Here is a 6117-nt window from a genome sequence, read left to right as displayed (position 1 = left end):
TCTCTCTCTCTCTCTCTCTCTCTCTCTCTCTCTCTCTCTCTCTCTCTCTCTCTTAGATTGAGCGACGACAGATAGCCATTTAATTATTACCAAATAAAAAGAGATAACCAGCAGGCCCTAATCAAGAAAGGAGAGAGGGAGCACTGGAAGACAGTTGGAATTAATTAGTCAGAGTTTTGGTCCTTTTTTTCTTTTCCTTTTCTTGGAATTGAAGGTAAACCGCAAAGTTGGCCATTGAAAGTTGGCGGCACTTGTTGGTTCCTTTCCTCCAAGATAAGGCAGGAGGATGCCCGGATTAGGAAGAAACATAATGATGGAAATAGGAAAAGTCATACCATGCATATTGCCAAATACGATTTGACAATGGAAATTAATTAAGATAAAAGAAAAAACGAGACACACGGAGGAGTTGCTGGTTGGTTCCTCATCTTTGCATTTCTTGTACACCCACTTTGACTCTCTGAGAAGTTGGCAGATTCCTTTGAACAGCACTATCGATCTGGTCCACCACCCGCCGCCACAGACAGAGACAGAAAAAGGGGATTTCCATTTAATTACCATCATCTTTTTTCATAAAAATGCAAAAGCCACAAGTATTGTATGTATATTCCTAGCTACTACCGAACAGAAAAAAAATTTAAAAAGGCTACTACTGTGCGTATGTATTGACTAACATGGTTCACAGATGAAAATTCAAATGCCTATCCGATTGGAATCTTTTGAATCTCATTTGGATGAAGCAAATGACCATGACAAACACCCCCTCCCCCTGTCATCATTGTGTATATGACTCTGAGAATGTATAACCGACCATTATGTGTCCGTAGTCTGTACACAAGCGTGATGGGAAAACTTTATTCTTAACTTTCTGTTTTCCAAAACCGCTGTTGAGACTTAACTTTCTAGATAGGAGTAAGTATTTTTTACTTCTTAGATAAGTTCCTTTGAAGTTTGAATTATGTATATTATTTATATATTTATTTAGGGAGAGGGATGGGCATGTTAGCGGGTTACCTTGGAATAAGGTATGCTAGCATTATCCTAATTGATTCTGAATATGAGCAAGCCGGATATCATAGCTTTTCTCTCTTGTGCGTGTAAGAAAGACACTTGAACTGAACTCCCTAGTTAATGGACTGAATCAATTGGTGTTGAACAAAATATTCCTTGTCCTTGTGCATGCTACGAATCAAGAACATTTGAATAGAGCCATATTACACACAAATAAAGTGAATCCTCAACCATGGCTTCCCTAAAAATAATTCAATCCACACTCCATTCTCCCCTGCTCTCGAACATGATTTTAACCCAGAAAAAAAAAAAAAAAAAAACTCTCTACAACCTTGTCTGTTATCAATGCCCGATGAATTGAATCGGAGGGGGCCTAGATTATCCATCCATTATAGGTTCTCAAGGGAGTTTCACTTCCCTTTTTTTTTTTTGGCGGCGAAATGAATTTTCATGCTTGTTGGAGAGGAATCCACAGAAATAAAGAAGGCTCAAGCATACCTTTTCCCAGAGAAGGCCTTTCGATTGAGTTTCAAATCTAAAGAATTACATTGCTTTGAGGGAGTAGAATACAACGCAATCATACTCCCTTGAGGGGTTTAAGTGCTCAATGACTTAGAGAGGGTTTTTAAATTTTTTTTTTTTATTTGTATTTTATTTTTATTTTTTAGCTGACTTAGAGTGATTGTAGTTGGAAGAAAGAGCCCACTAATGGCGGAGAAGGACTGGAGTTGCACAAAACGTAGGGGTTTTGCCGCTCATCTGGGTTCCTTATGCAAGAGAAATTTCTCACTGTAACTTTGAAGTTGGATCTAAATGATGTGACACAACTGAGTTTAACTCTCAAGAAGCACCGGAGCTTGTTGGTTCTTGTTTCAGAAAAAGGGAGGGGAAGGAGAAGTCGGACACGGAAAAGAGTGAAAGGGAGAGTTGGAACCAGCCGATGGGTTAGAGGTGCATCATGGAAAGGAGGGACAGAGATAAACAGTACATAGTATTTTGCAGACTGCAACTCACATGAATGCGTATTCCGTATTACTTATTCTCATACCATTAACATAACACATATTACGTATATTGCCATTTTTCATCCAATGGTACATATTACAATTTTATCATCTAACGGTTAATAAACGCTAGCATACCTTATTCCTAGGTGATCTGCTAGCATACTCAGCCTTTTCCCATCTATTTATGGTAAGAAATTATGTGTGCTAATGACAGAAAGAAAAAAGGAAAATGAAATCGATAATTCTCTCGTGATAATTCTCTCAACTAACCAAAGATTTTAAAACTCATAATCGCCATTTGATTCGATTTTTATATGTGCAAAATTGCAGCTAGAGTGGATTCCTCGACTCTCTCTCTCTCTCTCTCTCTCTCTGCATTACTTATGAATCTCTGCAGCCAACGATTAGATGTGATAAGCATTAGACGACTGAGAGTATTTGAACATATGTTCCAATGAGCTCCCAACCACTTGATGCTCACCACACTGATATAGCAACTGCAGACAATATTTAGTTTTTTACACCCGCAAATTCAAAATCAGTCTTAGTCATCATACCACATCATGATGCGTGGCAGCCCTCCAGTTTTAGCTAAAACTCCAACTTGGAAGTCCAACTCGGCTCAATGACTGGTGGAGACTTGTGTTACATACGTGGTTTATCATGTATGGGGTTAGTTATTATATTTTTAAGTATTTTAGTAGTTTGTATTTTTCGAATGGAAGAGGATGTGGCTCTATGGCCAGCCGCCAGCGTGGGTTTTATGCAACTCCGGATGTGGAGGTGTACTATACAGTGGCATAAGATTGATGAAGGAAAATATTTTTTTGACTTAAGGTAGGTTTTCTTGTCCACCCATTTTCTCTATTTTCTCTTCAATTTCTTTTATCTTTTCCAATACCCTCTCCCTCCGTCCCATCCAAGCAACTGAGCAAGTAACAACTTAAGAGGTGAAACGGGCTAAAATTCTCAAACATCATGCTATAAGAACATCACCCGGCTACATAAGTGCATGGCCACTGCATAAGCATGGGGATCAATCGAAATGGGCGAATGGACATCCAACTAGAAGGTGGGGTGGCCATTTCACGACACCTTGTTTTTTTAAAAAGAAGGTTGTTGGGTTGCGTAGCCGTAGCCTATGTGCCAGGGCGGGAGCTAATGGCATCGTGCACACATGCATATAATAGGGGTAGGGTGGTCATTTCAGCCTCCTTGTATTTAGGCATAAGGGCCGCGTGACCTGGCAACGATCCCTTGCCTTTTTTTTTTTTCAAACCAAATGTTTAGGATATCGATGTTTAAAAATTTATGTCTAGGGCGCCAAGCACAAACATGTCAATATATATTAGAAAAATAAAGGTGAAATAACTAAAATGCTCCAAATATTTATATTTATTAAAAAAATTAATTGGAATGATATATTTTAGAATCAAATTTTTATAAATTTTTACCCCAAGTTTTAATCATGATCGTTCATATGACATTTTAAATCATCACAGACATCATGGTATAATATGTTTCATAATCACAATATCAATAACTTCAAAAAGATTTCAATTGAAAAAATAGAGCCCAACTATAATGTTTTAACATTTCCGACCATTTGGATCATTATCTGAACTTTCATATTCAAATTCAATGGAACAACTCCAAATATTTTAGAATTTGTCAATACAATATCCTGCAGCTCATATTCTAGTAGTTATCATGTCCTGTTTGAATCTTGAGGAAATAAAGATTCGTGAATCCCATTTCATATGATCTAGTAGGTAGAAACCTCCATATTAGGTTAAGGAGTGCTGGAAGGGCTTTTGCTTCCCCTTCTTGATTGCCTTGGTCCCCTTTCACTTCTCTTATGAAATTTCCCTCCCTAGGCTCAGACCGTAATCTTCTCATTCTTATGACTTGTAAGTCCATGTTTCATTTTCTAGAAGGAATTGTACTTTTCACTTTGAATTTAGGAACTTCTGTGCTGAATAGTGGAGTTTGTTGGGTTATGATAATTTGATGACTAAATTGATTAGCCTTATAAGATTGTTGAATATTTGGAATCGTTCGGTCTTTGACTATGTTGATTTCTTAAGGCATTTTATTTTGATAGATTTCTTACTTTGGAAATTTCTGATTAGCATTATGTGGCTATGAAGGAAATGTATCTTATTAGTAACTAGTAAGCTTTTAGAATGGATCTTTGATGCTGAGGAGTTTTTCAAGCTTTAAAAATCTTGGCACTTCTATATTAAAGATGGTGACAGAAATTCTATATATTATCATGCTATGGCCAAACATAAATCTTATAAAATTTTGTGTGACATTTATGATTAATGATGATGGGATTAGGATTGAGGGTACCCATGCTATTGCAAGAGAATTTGCTGTTTTTCGTAGAGATGTATTTTCTACTTCTAATCCCCTAGACCTCTCTGTTGTCGAGTGTTTGTTCCCTTCTATAATGTCGTCTGGAACTTATCAAGCTTTGGCTACTACCCCTTTGGATGATGAAATTAGAAGTGTGGTTTTTTCTTTTAGGCCTTTAAAGCTCTTGGGATTAATGACTTTCAAGTTTCAAGTTTGCTTTTACCAAAAAAAAAAAAAAAAAAAACTGGGAATTTGAATGTAGGTGATGTTTGTAAGGTTGTTGGTGATTTATTCCACACGTTGTCTTCCTTTTGTTCTTAATCGCACTTTAATTTGTCATATCCTCAAGAAGGATGATGGATTTGGCCTATTTTGTTGACTCCCACATCTGTTTTGATTATTCAATGAATCTCTCTTCATAATAGTAATCATATGTATTTATCTCTTTGAAGCGAAGGAATTTATATATGAACTTGCAGTTTTGGATTTTTCCATCAAACTAGAACTTATGTAAAAAACTTTAATTAAATTTGATTTGTTTTAGGATCTTTGCGACATGTCTGTCTCTTAATGAAGACGTATGAAAACTCTTGCTTGGGCAATGATTAACAAATTATCAGGCCTCAAGGAGTAATAAAACTAAGTACTGTCATTACAACTTTTGTTTGAAACCTTTAAGAAAAAGACAAATAGTGAAAAAAGAAGGGGCCAAGGAGTGAGTGTTTTGACAATAATGCCCTACGAATTGTAGGTGCCATTATGGATGCTAGGAGGATAGCCCAAGAAATTGTGTGCTACTGAAAAGTTGAGTCCAAGCGTCTTAGGGCCCGATTTTGTTTATGGCATTTTTGTGTTTATAAATAACATAAATGATTTTTTTTTTTTTGTTTCTGTATTAAAAAATGATTTTTTGAATTATTAAAAGGCGTTTAATTTTTCTGTTTCTCGAAACATTTTCAACAGTGTAGTCAAGTTTAAGACAACAGTGAGGGCAGGAAGTTGCAGGTATGCAGCTCACAAGTGAAGGCATGATGTTAGAATTGCAGGTATACTTTGTGGAGATGAGCTTCAAAAGGATTAAGACAATTCGTAACTGTGAGCTTCGCACAACGAGGTTGGAGTTGCCACTTTTGGATAGCGAGAAGTTACAACAATGGTTGGGGTTAGGGTAGGTCGACTGAAATATTGGGTTTCTAGAAACAGAAAAATAAGTCTAATTTATTTTTCCATTCCTGTTTTATGACACAAAAATAGGCGTAAATTTCTATTTCTATTTTCAAAAACAAGTGAAACGAAACATAAAAATCAAACGATTTTTGAGATGTTCTTCCGTTTATGAGCACAAAAAAATGGAAAAACACGATGGAAACAAAATCAAATGAGTCCTCAGTGCCACTGCTTTTCTTAGGTGGCGGAGGTGTTGCAATAAGAAATAGGGAGAAGGAGAAAAAAAAGTGGGTCAGGTTTGCAAGGCTGAGGAAGAATATAGGTGGGTGGAGCTTGGATAGAAATGATGTTTGGTTATTTTAAGAAGTTCAATTTTGTTTCTTTCTTGTGACTCTTGGGTAATAAGTGATTTTGGGGATTAAGTAAATCTCTTTAAAATCAAAATTAATGAAAAAATTTAAATCCACGTATTTTGTAGTTAATTTTCTTAGGATGCGTTTGGTAACCATCCAGGAAAACATTTTTGACGTTATTTCGTTCTATGGGAACAAAAAAACCAAATAAAGCGTTT

The sequence above is a fragment of the Macadamia integrifolia genome, chromosome 4 (assembly GCF_013358625.1).
Source record: "Macadamia integrifolia cultivar HAES 741 chromosome 4, SCU_Mint_v3, whole genome shotgun sequence".
NCBI classification, from domain to species: Eukaryota; Viridiplantae; Streptophyta; class Magnoliopsida; order Proteales; family Proteaceae; genus Macadamia; species Macadamia integrifolia.
Note: the sequence above shows the minus strand (reverse complement) of the source record.